The sequence below is a fragment of the Prionailurus viverrinus genome, chromosome C2 (genome assembly GCF_022837055.1).
Source record: "Prionailurus viverrinus isolate Anna chromosome C2, UM_Priviv_1.0, whole genome shotgun sequence".
NCBI lineage: Eukaryota > Metazoa > Chordata > Mammalia > Carnivora > Felidae > Prionailurus > Prionailurus viverrinus.
Window position 1 is genome coordinate 133,683,416 of NC_062569.1, and position 13,879 is coordinate 133,697,294.

Genomic DNA, 13,879 nt, shown 5'->3' on the forward strand with positions numbered 1-13,879 from the left:
ATTTCCTGTCTTGCATTTAGGTCTTTCATCCATTTTGAGTTTATTTTTTATACGGTGTAAGAAGGTGGTCCAGGTTCATTCTTTTGCATGTTGCTGTCCAGTACTCCCAGCACCATTTGCTAATGAGACCGTCTTTTTTCCACTGGATGCTCTTTCCCGCTTTGTCAAAGATTAGTTGGCTGTACATTTGTGGGTCCAATTGTGCGTTCTCTATTCCATTGGTTTATGTGCCTATTTTTGTCCCAATAACATACTGTCTTGATGATTACAGCTTTGTAGTAGAGGCTAAAGTCCAGGATTGTGATGCCTCCCACTTTGGTTTTCTGTTTCAACATTACTATTTGGTGTTTTTTGTGGTTCCATACAAATTTTAGGATTGTTTGCTCTAGCTCTGAGAAGAATTCCGGTACAATTTTGATTGGGATTGCACTAAATGTGTAGATTGCTTTGGGTAGTATTGACATTTTAACAATATTTATTCTTCCTATCCAGGAGCATGGAATGTTTTTCCATTTCTTTGTGTCTTCTTCAGTTTCTTTCATAAGTTTCCTATAGTTTTCAACATGCAGATCTTTTACCTCTTTGGTTAGGTTTATTCCTAGGTATTTTATGGTTCTTGGTGCAGTTGTAAATGGGACCGATTTCTTGTTTTCTCTTTCTGTTGCTTCATTATTGGTGTATAGAAATGCAACTGTATATTGATTTTGTATCCTGCAACTTTGCTGAATTCATGGATCAGTTATAGCAGCTTTTGGTGGAGTCCTTCAGGTTTTCCATGTAGAGTATCATGTCATCTGCAAAAAGTGAAAGTTTTACTTCTTCTTTGCCAATTTGGATGCCTTTTATTTCATTTTGTTGTCTGATTCCTGAGGCAAGTACTTCCAACACTATGTTAAACAACAGTGGTGAGAGAGGACATTCCTATTGTGTTCCTGATCTCAGGGGGAAAGCTCTCAGTTTTCCCCACATTGAGTAGGATATTACTCAGGATATTACAAAGTAGGATTGAACCAACCTTGCAGCCCAGGAATGAATCCCATTTGATCATGGTGAATAATTCTTTTAATATACTGTTAAATTCAGTTTGCTAGTATCTTGTTGAGAATTTTTGCAGTTATGTTCATCATCTTCATTCTTTTTAGTGGGGTCCCTGGTTTTGGAATCAAAGTAATTCTGGCCTCATATAATGAGTCCAGAAGCTTTCCTTCCATTTCTATTTTTTGGAACAGCTTGAGAAGGGTAGGTATTAACTCTGATTTTAATGTCTGGTAGAATTCCCCTGGGAAGCCATCTGGCCCAGGACTCTTTATTTTTTGGGAGATTTTTTGATAACTGATTCAATTTCCTCATGGGTTATGGGTCTGTTCAAATTTTCTGTTTCTTCCTGTTTAGTGTGTGGGTATCTAGGAATTTGTCCATTTCTTCCAGGTTGTCCAGTTTGTTGGCATATAATTTTTCATAGTATTCTCTAATAATTGTTTGTATTTCTGTGGTGTTGGTTGTGATCTCTCCTCTTTCATTCATAATTTTATCTATTTGGGTTCTCTCTTTTTTCTTTTTGAGAAGTCTGGCTAGGGGTTTATCAATTTTGTTTATTCTTTCAAAAAACCAGCTCTTAGATTCATTGATCTGTTCTACTTTTTTTTTTTTTTTGATTCTATATTGTTTATTTCTGCTCTAATATTTATTATTTCTCTTCTGCTGGCTTTGGGGTTTCTTTACTGTTCTGCTTCTAGTTTCTTTAGGTGTGGGGTTAGGTTTTGTATTTGGGATTTTTCTTGTTTCTTGAGATAGGCCTGGATTGCAATGTATTTTCCTCTTATGATTGCCTTTGCTGCATCCCAAAGGGTTTGGACTGGCATGTTTTCATTTTCATTTGCTTCCATATATTTTTTAATTTCTTCTTTAATTGCCTGGTCAACCCATTCATTCTTTAATAGGATATTATTTAACATCTATGCATTTGGAGGTTTTCTAAACCTTTTCTTGTGGTTGATTTCAAGTTTCATAGCATTGTGATCTGAAAGTATGCATGGTATGATCTCAATTCTTTTATATTTATTGAAGGCTGTTTTGTGACCCAGTATGTGATCTATGTTGGAGAATGTTCTGTGTGCACACGAGAAGAATGTGTATTCTGCTGCTTTTGGATGAAGAGTTCTGAATATATCTGTCAAGTCCATTTAGTATAGTGTATCCTTTATGACCATTGTTTCTTTATTGATTTTCTGCTAGATGATCTGTCCATTGCTATAAGTGGAGTATTAAAGTCCCCTGCAATTACTGTATTCTTATCAATAAGATTGCTTATGTTTGTGATTGATTCATTTATATATTTGGGTTCTCTCAAGTTGGGGGCATAAACATTTCATTTGATAGCTTTTTTTGATGGATAGACCCCATAATTATGATATAATGTCCTTCTTTATTTCTTATTACAGCCTTTAGTTTAAAATCTAGTTTGTTTGATATAAGTATGGCTACTCCAGGTTTGACTTCTAGTAGCATGACAGATGGTTCTGCATCCCCTCACTTTCAATCTGAAGGTGCCCTCAGGTCTAAAATGAGTCTCTTCTAGACAACATATAGATGGATCTTGTTTTTTTTTTTTTTTTTTTTTAATCCATTCTGGTACCCTATGTCTTTTGATTGGAGCACTTACTCTGTTTACATTCAGAGTTATTATTGAAAGATATGGATTTAGTGTCATTGTGTTATTTGTAGATTTCATGCCTGTGGTGATGTCTCTGTCCTTTGTATTCTTTGCAGCATTCCACTCACAGAGTTCCCCTTAGGATCAGTTGCAGGGCTGGTTTAGTGGTCATGAACTCCTTCAGTTTCTGTTTGTCTGGGGAAGCCATTATGTCTCCTTCTATTCTGAATGACAACCATGCTGGATAAAGGATTCTTGGCTGCATATTTTTCCTGTTCAACACATTGAATATTTCCTGCCACTACTTTCTGGCATGTGAAGTTTCAGTGGACAGGTCTGCTACTACCCTTATGTATCTACCCTCATAGGTTAAGGCCCGTTTGTCCCTAGCTGCTTTCAGAATTCTCTCTTTATCTTTGTATTTTGCCAGTTTCACTATGACATGCCATGGTGAAGATCTATTCTTTTTGAATCTGAAGGGAGTTCACTATGCCTCCTGGATTTGGATGTCTGCTTCCTTCCCCAGATTAAGGAAGTTCTCAGCTATAATTTGTTCAGGTAAACCTTCTGCCTCTTTCTCCATTTCTTCTTCTTCTGGAACTCCTATGATATGGATATTATTAGATTTCATTGAATCACTTAGTTCTCAAATTCTCCCCTTGTGGTCTAGTATTTTCTTATCTCTCTTTCTTGGCTTCATCATTTTCCATAATTTTATCTTCTATTTTACCTATTCTCCTCTCTGCTTCCTCCATCCTTGCTGTCATTGCAGCTAGTTTATTTTGCATCTCATTTACAACATTTCTTTTTCAAAAATTTTTAATGTTTATTATTTATTTTTGAGAGAGAGAAAGAGAGACAGAGTGCAAGCAGGGGAAAGTTAGAGAGAGAGACATACACACACACAGAATCCAAAGTAGGCTCCAGGCTCTGAGCTCCAGGCTCCAGCACAGAGCCTCACACGAGGCTCGAACCCACAAACCATGAGATCATGACCTGAGGTGAAGTCGGACGCTTAACCAACTGAGCCACCCAGGCAACCCTCATTTACATCATTTCTTAATTTGTGTGACTATTTCTTAGTTCCTTGATCTCTGCAGCAATAGATTCTCTGCTGTCTTCTATGCTTTTTTCAAGCCTAGCTATTAATCTTATGACTATTATTCTAAATTCTTGATGAGATATATTGTTTACATCTGTTTTGAGCAATTCTCTAGCTGTCATTTCTTCCTGGAATTTCTTTTGAGGAGAATTCTACTGTTTCATCATTTTCGCTAGCTTTCTGTCCTTTATGTGTTTTCATAGCTTGTTATGTGTCTTGCACCTGTGAGCACCACTATATTAAAAAGGGGTCATACACTGTCCAGGGCCTGGCCCTTTAACAGGTGTTTTTGGAGTGTGTTGTGTGCTCTCTGTTGTTGTGACTCTGGTTGTTTTAGCTCCCTACTCATAATGATGGTTTGGACCTTCCACCAGGTCTGCTTTCATTTTTCATTGAAGTAACCCTGGAAAAAATTTAAAAGGCTGGGAGAGTGGCAGAAGAAGCCTTATCCCATACAAAGAGAAAAATGACAGGGGTGAGGAAAAAGAAACGAGAAATTGACCAGGCAGGGAATCAGAGAAACTCTAAGACTGAATCCAGAGAGAGAGAGAGGAAAATAAAGAAGAAGGAGATACAGAAGAGGTATAAAAATAATAGATTAAAAATGTCTGCCTAAACAAACCAACAGCCAGAAAAGAGAAGAGAAGAAATAAGAGGAAGAAAAGGAAAAAAGAAAAAAAATATATGCATATGAAATAAGACTTGTGATATGAATAATAATAATTATATGAAATAATAATAATATGAAATAAGAATCAAATCAGAAAATGCAAAACCACTGGACCAATATGACCGCTATCTGGTGGTACCTTGGAACTGGTGGCTATGCTGGTCTGGAGGAAGGGCCAGCTGGTTGGGTCAGTGTCAATTTTGTTCTGGTAGATAACGCAATTACCAGAGGGGTGGGGTTTGGTGTAAGCAGTCCTGCCTCCATTGTGGGCCTGTTGTCCATTCCCTGAAACCCCATCTTGTTGGTGATGGGGAGAAAAATGGCGATGGCCTAGTCTCTCCTCCCAGAATTGGGTGTCCCAAACCAGTCTGTTCAGGCTGTCCTCACAATGCTGCACCTGTGCAAGTGGGCTAGTTTGTCCTGCTCCACAGTCTCCAGTGCCTCCCAGGCACTTAGCTGGGATTCAAATCCTGGTGTCTTAAAGGATCCCACCCCGGTTCTGGCTGGCCAGCACCTGCAGGGTTTTTTTGTCTTTGGAGCAGCAATATACCTTCTTCCCACAGCACTCGAGGGTGGCCTGTACCCTCTGACTGCCTCTCTGAGCTTGCTACTGAGTCTGAGGCTGGCTTCTCCTATCCAGGCATAGGGCAGCAGGCCCCAGTTCGGAGGAAGTCCCCAAAACCTGGATTGTGTTAGAAATTGGTTCTTTCTTCATTTTTTTCCATTCCTCAGTCCTTGGTTTTTCTCTTGTCCGAATACAATCCTATACTTCCACAGCCTCTCTTTCTCTTTCTTTTGTCTCTCATAGAAGGGGATCCCTCCCCAGTGTGCCTATGCTGCCCATTTTATTTCTCTCATTTTGCAATCACGCACCTATGGCCTGCCAAGTTGTCCCTGTGGGTCCCTGGAGATGTTTCTGTCACTGTAGCCCGGATTCCTAGAATTCCAAGTCTTAAGGCCTCAATACTGCTGTGTTTGACAGGACCACTGCTGATGGCGGGAAAAAAAAAAAAAAAAGGAAAGAAAAATATCTGGTCACTTGATCTTCTCTCAGGAAAATGTCTAGATTATCTTGAAGGTTGGGACCCATGCTCTCACTGCCTGTGGAGCAAGTTTGAGCCTGTTTGAGGTGCTCTTTCCCTTTCCCCTTGCACTCCAGATCTAAAGAGATAAAGAAGGAGACTGGCTGTACAGCCTCAGACATCTCTAAAGCAAACATGAAGGAAAGTAGAAGTGTAGCCCACTTGCCAGGGTTGGCTTCCAACTCCCCAAATTCTCACCTTTATTTTAATTGTCTTGATAATACGGAACACTTCTTATTAGAGCAGAGATCAGAGTCATAAGCTCTTTCTCTCTTCTGACCCCTCCAATAAACCTGACAGTTGTGCTTTAGTGAGTTTCATGGCTAACATGGATTCAGTAGCAAGTGCTGAGGTAGGAAGACCAGCTTCACCTTCTCCAGCTGGGGACAAAGGAGAGCAGGGCACACCTGTGCTGTAGGATAGCCAAATGAGTGACAGTCACTTCCTAGGTATTAGCATCAGTCTATTACCCAATGCACGGGCAACTTTGGCAGTGCTATGAAAATTGAACATTTACTCATGCTTTTGTATTTTCTTCATTTTAGTTTTTGTTGTTGTTATTGTTAGGGAAGGGGAAAAACAAGGTTTTGGTTCATGGCTACGTCTACAGAGAGGATCCATGTAACACAGAAGGTTAGTTAAGCGGTTAGCAGTTAGGGGAGCCTAGGACAGAGGGAAGACTTCGATGGGAGAAAGAGGCCTGGCCAGAGACCCCTTAACCACTTCTCCCTGACCACTTGTAGTTGTTTACTGCACAAGTCCATCTCTGTGTATTGCTTAGAGGAATTTTGTTTGACTTGACATAGAGTTGTGGAAATACTTCTGATTCTGAAGCAAGTATCTAGGGGTAGGACCAGGGGGAGAAGAGGGAGGCCTTTTTGATCTGGCTGTCAGGTCTGTATGTTCCAGGAATTCCAAGAGGGAGTCTTGGGTGGCATTTCATACAGTAATCATTTATCGGATATAGTCATATTCAGTGAGTTTGGTTACATTAGGTAGGCCAACTTGGAATCCAGTACCACCCATGCATTATATCTGTGAAGATAGATGTGAACTCTTGAAGCATGTGTCATTTGAAATTATCTGTATATGAAACACCTTTCTTGTTCCTTGCTCTTTAGTGGCTTGAATTAATTAATAGTCCTGCTCAAAGCCATACCCTCTTTAGGACCAGCCTGCAGGAGTGGACTACCTACCTATCATGCACAGAAACCTACAGAAACCCAGGCAAGATGAATAATGAGTTCTTCATTTCCAGATAGTCCAAATTCCCAGTCAGTTAGTATTCTTGGGACTCAAGCACAGTTATATTGGAGGCTGTGCTGGATATAGAACAGCATGGATAATGAACTTATTGTGACAATTTGATTTCTGATACTTGGGAAGTAGACTGGCCTACGGTAAATAAGGATGACCTTTAGAATATTATAGGGAGTTGATAATGATTACATCCTGGGAAAGGCCCAGAAAGGTTATCTCCCAACCTTTCTTAAAAAGTGATTGGGGCGCCTGGGTGGCTCAGTTGATTAAACATCTGACTTCAGCTTAGGTCATGATCTCGTGGTTCGTGGGTTCGAGACCCGCGTCGGGGGGTGCTGAATTAGAAGAAATCTTAAGAGGCATCTGGGCAACTACTGTAGCCAAGTCATTAGATAACACACCAATCTCAAACATAAGAAAAGCACCTTCTGAACTTTGAAGCAGAAGTTGGAGCACTCCTGCAGAACAACTTTTTTTGATGCTCTTTACTTCATTTTCTTTTGTAACATTTCCTTGTCTTTTATATCTTTTTTTTTTTTTCTCAACCCTTAGCTTGCCAAAGGGGTACTTGGGATCTCACAGACTGTTCTTTACAACAAAGATGGATACCCATATTTCCTAGGGCACAGTGGTTAAGAGGGATGTAATCAGAGGTGTTTATCTTAAGAAAAGTAGGTTCTGGCTAAGAGACTTCATTAGGGTAATTGCTCAGTTTCAGATCCAAATTCCAAACCACTTATAAATAGACATTTCTCCTTGGATATCAGAAATGCATTTCTGTATTAGTTTCCTAGGACCACCATAGCAAAATACCACAAACTGGAAGGCCTAAAGCAACAGAAATTTATTCTCTCACAGTTATGGAGGCCAGAAGTCTGAAATCAAGGTGTCTGCAGGGCTGGGTCCTTGTGGAAGCTCTGAGGGAAAATCTGTTCCATGCCCCTGTGTTCTAGGGTTTGGTGGTTGCCTGCATGCATAGCTTGTAGATACATCAGTTCCATTTTTGCCTCCATCTTAAAGTATCTGTCTTTCCCCACGTGTGTCTTCATGTCTCCAAATCTCTCTCTCTATATAAGAACACCAGTCATTATATTTAGTGCCCTTAATCCAATATGACCTCATTTTGACTTGATAATGCCTACAAAAAGACCCTGTTTCCAAATAAGGCCACATTCAGAGGTATTGGGGGGTTAGGACTTCAGCATATCTTTTTGGGGAACACAATTCAACCCACAACAATTCCAAAGCCTAACTCATGATCTTCTCCCTAAAACTATGTCTCAGACTTTCTATTCAGTTCAGTCCTTTATTTATTTAACAAATATTGGGTACCTGTTGGCATAATTGTTGGTGCTGTGAATATGATAGTAAAAATCAGCAAAGACCATGAAAATAATTTGTGTATGTCTGAAAGCATCCTATATTTTGTCATTTCCTCTCCCCAAATCCAAACCATCATCATGTCTTGTTAACTTTATTTCCTGAGTATTTTTCAGATTAATTCACTTCTTTCCAACTCCACCTTCATCTCCAGAGCTTACACTTTCACATTCTCTTGCCTGGACCATTGTAATAGCCTGATTGCAAATCACATTTAATTCTACTTCTATCTGATAAGTTTCTACATTGCAACTCTATTCGCTTCTACTTACCCCTAACACATACACCCTTCATGACTTCCCAGTACTTTTAGGATAAAGCCAAACTCTTAAATGCAGCCAGTGATGCTCTGGGTGTTTGTTTTCTGTCTGCTTGTCCAGCCTTGGCTCATACCATGCCTCACCCCTCACTTTCTTAGATCCAGCCACACTGGTTTTCTTTTAGTCTCTCAAATGTTAAAATGTATACAGATCACTTGGGAATCTTCTTAAAATGCAGAATGAAATAGATGAAGTAGATCTGTGATGGAGCCTGAAATTTCTGCATTTCTAATCAGCTCCCAGGTCATATGGATACTGCTGATCCAGGGCTCAGCTCTGAATCCAAAGGTCAGCCAGTCCCCAGGCCTCCTTTGCATATGCTTTGGCACATGTTGTTTCCCGTTTTCCTCAATACTCTTTCCTCCTCTATTCACTGGAACATATTGTTCAGATCTTGATACCTTATCTCTTAAGGAATTCTCTAATCTCCCCAACAAAGCCAGTCCCCTCAACCTTACTGTGAAATCTCATGAACCATATATCTCTTCTTCTTAGCACTTAGTACAGTCAAGTTCTATGTTTTCTCTGGACAGTTTTTTGATAAAATATTTATCTCTTTCACTAAATTATAGGCTCCATGATGGAGAGTCTGTATCTTTTTCTGATTATCATTGTATCCCCAGAGTCCACCCTATACTTTTGGGCTCTCAGAATAGACATTCATTAAATGTTTGTTGAATGAATGAATGAGTGGTATCCAAGACCCTAATAGTCCTTCCCTTCATTAGTAGGGTAAAGGAGTGATATAATCATGCTGCCCCCGCCCCCCCCCCCCCATGGATATTTAAACCCTGGGAAGAGAATGGCTTTGTCTCTCCCTTGGTTGCTGCTTCTATTTTGGGTTGCCTCTGATGATGTCAACAACCTTTGTATACACTCTGAGTTTGTTTCTGCCTTGCAGCTATTCAGTTCAGATGGTGACCTGGGGTTAATAAACGCGTGTCTTTGCAAGCAACAGACGTTCTCTCTGATTGCTTCAAATAATAGGGACTGATTGTGAGGGAGTATGTGAAAATGAGGAAGATGGAGATTGCAGCCGGACAGGCTGTGTACTCAGACAGCTCTACATGTCTGGGGTGAAATGCAGCTCTCCAGGTACCGTGTCCATAGTGCAAGTTGATTGCTCTTCAGTATATGACCCTGCCATTGAGACAGCTGACTGAGACAGTTACTCTTCCTGTCTCTGTATCACTCGGAGTCCTCATTTCTGATCTTGCCACCACGTGGTTACTTTTCATTACCAACTGTTTACTCATTGTTTTCACTGCTTCTTGGTCCCTATAGCATCACTGCGTCTGCATTTTTAGCTTTTACTCTCCGGTGTTGGCAGCTCATATTCTCTCTCTCTCTCTCTCTCTTTTTTATATGTAATTTATTCTCAAATTGGTTTCCAACACCCAGTGCTCATCCCAACAGGTGCCCTCCTCAATGTCCATCACCCACTTTCCCCTCTCCCCCACCCCCATCAACCCTCAGTTTGTTCTCAGTATTTAAGAGTCTCTTATGGTTTGCCTCCTTCCCTCTCTGTAACTTTTTCCCCCCTCCCCCTCTCCCCTGGTCTTCTGTTGGGTTTTTCAGGATCCATATATGAGTGAAAACATATGGTATCTGTCTTTCTCTGTCTGACTTATTTCACTTAGCATAACACTCTCCAGTTCCATCCACGTTGCTACAAATGGGCAGATTTCATTCTTTCTCATTGCCAAGTAGTATTCCATTGTATATATAAACCACATCTTCTTTATCCATTTGTCAGTTGATGGACATTTAGGCTTTTTTCATAATTTGACTATTGTTGAAAGTGGCAGCTCATATTCTCTATATACCTCGCATTCAAGTTCAGTCAGAGAGCCTTTGTGTGTTCTGCTTAGTTGCTATGGTCTTCTGATTCTCATGCCACGGCAAGTCTAAGCCACTGACAGGCCTATACCAGATCTGTAAGTTGCAGTGATGTCCTGAAGATGGCTGTCTTCCTGGTCCCCAAGAGCTTATTGTGAAATATTTAGGAATTTGATGAGCCCAGTTGTTAAACAGTCAATAGTTCGAAAGCAGCCAAACTACTTCGTGGATTTCAGCAAAGGTTGAAACTCAGATGTCTTTTTTCCCCCACAGAGCCAGTTTTTCAGCATAATGCTGAATGGAATAGAGAACAAGGCTCACTCCCAGGAAGGACTCAAAGTCATTTCCCTTGTGTGGTTGCCATTCTGAGACTTCTCTAATGGTGACAGTGTAACTAACAAGTGCTCTGCCATGGCTGATTCAGTCTCCCCTAATCACTTCCAGGGCTTCCTAAGTAAAGACAGACTTCTTTCACCATTGTCTCCACCTTAGTTGCTATTATATTTTTCATTGAGTTACCCAGGAAATAAACTCTGAGATAGAGCTTCATATGCAAAGACTTATTAGGGAGCACAGTTGAGTTCAATTTTTATGGAGGAGAAAAGGAGGTAATATTGCACAGAAGGAAGGCTTGAACTGCAAATGCAGTCATCAAAAAAAAAAAAAAAAAAGGCATCAGCCGATCCCATAAGAAGGACCAGTAATTAGATGGGGGATGCCCATTGGACAAGGTGGCTCTTTTCAGAGTGGTGTGAGGAACTTAGCTGAGAACCATCATTCCAAAGGGAATGAGTGCCTCGTCTTAAAAGGTCATCTGAATGGCTCACCCACATTCACTACATATCATAAAATGAGTACTGCTCTGAGCTACCTGGGTTTGGATTGCTCTATTACACAACAGTAATCACAGGATCATCAGGTATGTGGCCTCCTCAGTCTCTGACCAGGACAGTGGTATTTTCTCCATAGCTGCTTCATAAATGCTATAATTAAATATTCCAAAAAGTATCAAAAATTTAAATATATTATTCAAACTTCATTAGGGAATTAAAAGCCTAAGACCTCTTTCTGTTACCTGTCTAGACATGTATACGGATGTAAGATTAGAGTTCAAGGCTTTTCTAGTAGATATAGAGAGTGCCAGGTCTTTCTCTGTTTCTCCCTTTTTTCTTTTTCCCTCATATTATAGTCCTTTTGATCCAAACTATAACCTTGTGAAAGGTATCTGAAGAGGTTGGCAAATAGGTTAAGAGTGGTGGTGTTTGGGGCTACTTTTCCTCTTTCAGAATGGAGTGGAATCCTAGAACATATGCCATTTGCCAGTTGGAGGATATGTTTCTTTACAAGAACAGAGAATTTCAAAAGTTTGACTTTGCTAAAAAGATGCTATTATCTGGTCTCATTCCACAGAGGAGAAACTGGCTTTTCACAGAAAAATTTCAATTGTTTTAATTGCACTGTACTGCAGTGAAAATGTGGACTTTGTGGAATGAAATATGGTTCTGAAATATTCCTAAATTGAATCAGACAATATACAAAGAGAACCTAACTTCTGCATACTGAGGCTTTGTCCCTATGAACCTTGCTATCGTAAATCTAATGTGGTCAAGGGGATTCAGATACCTCAAAAAGCCTCGTGAAAATTCTTGGTAATTTGATTCATATTTTTGCATCCTTGCCCTTCTCTGGTATGCTTTTGGGTTAGTATAGAGGAGGATGATGAATAGATCAGGAAAAGAGTGCAGAGACATTAACTAAAAATTCTTGACTAGTTCACAAGACTAACCCAATCACAGTCTCTTCTGTGCATTGGAATCCCTGAAGAGGGATTCGATCCCAATCCCCTCTTTTACTCATGAGGAAAGGGAAGCCCAGAGAATTTAAATAACTTGTCCAATATCACATTGCCAGTTGTTAGCAAGATGAGATTAGAAAAGCAGCTATTGTTTGTATTGTGACTATATCAACTCCTGCTTTTATAAACTTATTCTTCCCCAAATACTTGTCAGCCTGTACCTCTTGGTACTCACCATGCCAGGCACTGATAATCAAAAGATGAGTAAGATAGAGGTGGTTTTGGCCTCATGAAACTTACTCAAGGCAATCTGGTGAGACCGAATAGAATATAGTACTCTGTGGTGGAGAATGGAATTAATAGGATGGCAATCCAATTAAACTTTCCTTAGCATAGTCTTACTTACTGAACCACTGTTAGAGCCAGCCAGGTTTCCTCTAGGATAACACTCTGAGAAAAGGATGCTTTTCTTTCCTGCTTTTTAATAAAGAAGTTAGAGACTAAGTTCACAGGCTTTGTGTCTGTTACTTTGCTGCCAGCTTTGCCCTTGTTCTCACAGAAACCTGGAAGCTGGCTAGTTCAATAAATCTCAGTTCTTTCTGCTAGGGTTGATAGCCTATAAAAGGTTTATTAGCCTGTTTTTGTTATCAGGGAGAGTCATTTATTTACTCTGCTTCCCTTGGTTTAAACTCTTTATCAAGTAGGACTGATTGCCGATATGAGGCAAATAGAAAGATAGATAAGTTGATATATGAATATTTATAATTCCGGTATGTTGGAAATTGTATTTAGAAGAAGGCTCCAGGGGCACCTGGGTGGCTCAGTCCGTTGAGCGTCTGACTTTGGCTCAGGTCATGATCTGGCTGCGAGTTTGAGCCCCGCGTCAGGCTCTGTGCTGACAGCTCAGCTCGGAGCCTGGAGCCAGCTTTGGATTCTGTATCTCCCTCTCTCTGCTCCTCCCCTGCTCGCACTCTGTCTCTCTCTCTCAAAAAATAAATAAACATTAAAAAAATTTAAAAAAAAAAGTCTCCAGAAGAATATAAGGCCAAGATACAGTCTGAACCATATCAGATAAAGGGTTAGTATCCAAGATCTATAAAGAACTTATCAAACTCAACACCCAAAAAACAAATAATCCAGTAAAGAAATGAGCAAAAGACTTGAATAGACACTTCTCCAAAGAAGACATCCAGAACCGACACATGAAAAAATGCTCAACATCACTCATCATCAGGGAAATACAAATCAAAACCACAATGAGATACCACCTCACACCTGTCAGAATGGCTAACATTAACAACTCAGGCAACAACAGATGTTGGCAAGGATGCGGAGAAAGAGGATCTCTTTTGCATTGCTGGTGGGAATGCAAGCTGTTGCAGCCACTCTGGAAAACAGTATGGAGGTTCCTCAAAAAACTAAAAATAGAACTACCCTATGACCCAGCAATGGCTCTACTAGGCATTTATCCACGGGATACAGGTGTGCTGTTTCGAAGAGACACATGCACCCCCATGTTTATAGCAGCACTATCAACAATAGCCAAAGTATGGAAAGAGCCCAAATGTCCATCGATGGATGAATGGATAAAGCATATGTGGTATATATATATATACAATGGAGTATTAGTCAGCAATCAAAAAGAATGAAATTTTGCCATTTGCAGCTACGTGGATGGAACTGGAGGGTATCATGCTAAGTGAAGTCAGTCAGAGAAAGACAAAAATCATATGACTTCACTTATATGAGGACTTTAAGAGACAAAACGGATGAACATA

The 13,879-nt window shown here is 40.1% G+C and overlaps 1 protein-coding gene across 7 annotated transcripts in view; it reads left to right on the plus strand.

Annotated features, from left to right (window-relative positions):
• CHODL (chondrolectin) overlaps positions 1-13,879 on the plus strand; it is a 574,497-nt gene that overhangs the window by 65,529 nt on the left and 495,089 nt on the right. The window contains exon 5 of one of the 7 annotated variants that reach the window (XR_007155695.1): positions 3,084-3,210. The exons of the other annotated variants lie outside the window; for them this stretch is intronic. The gene's annotated coding sequence lies outside the window, so the exon portion shown is untranslated. Of the gene's footprint in view, positions 1-3,083; positions 3,211-13,879 lie in introns of those variants that run through there. 7 annotated transcript variants of the gene reach the window in all.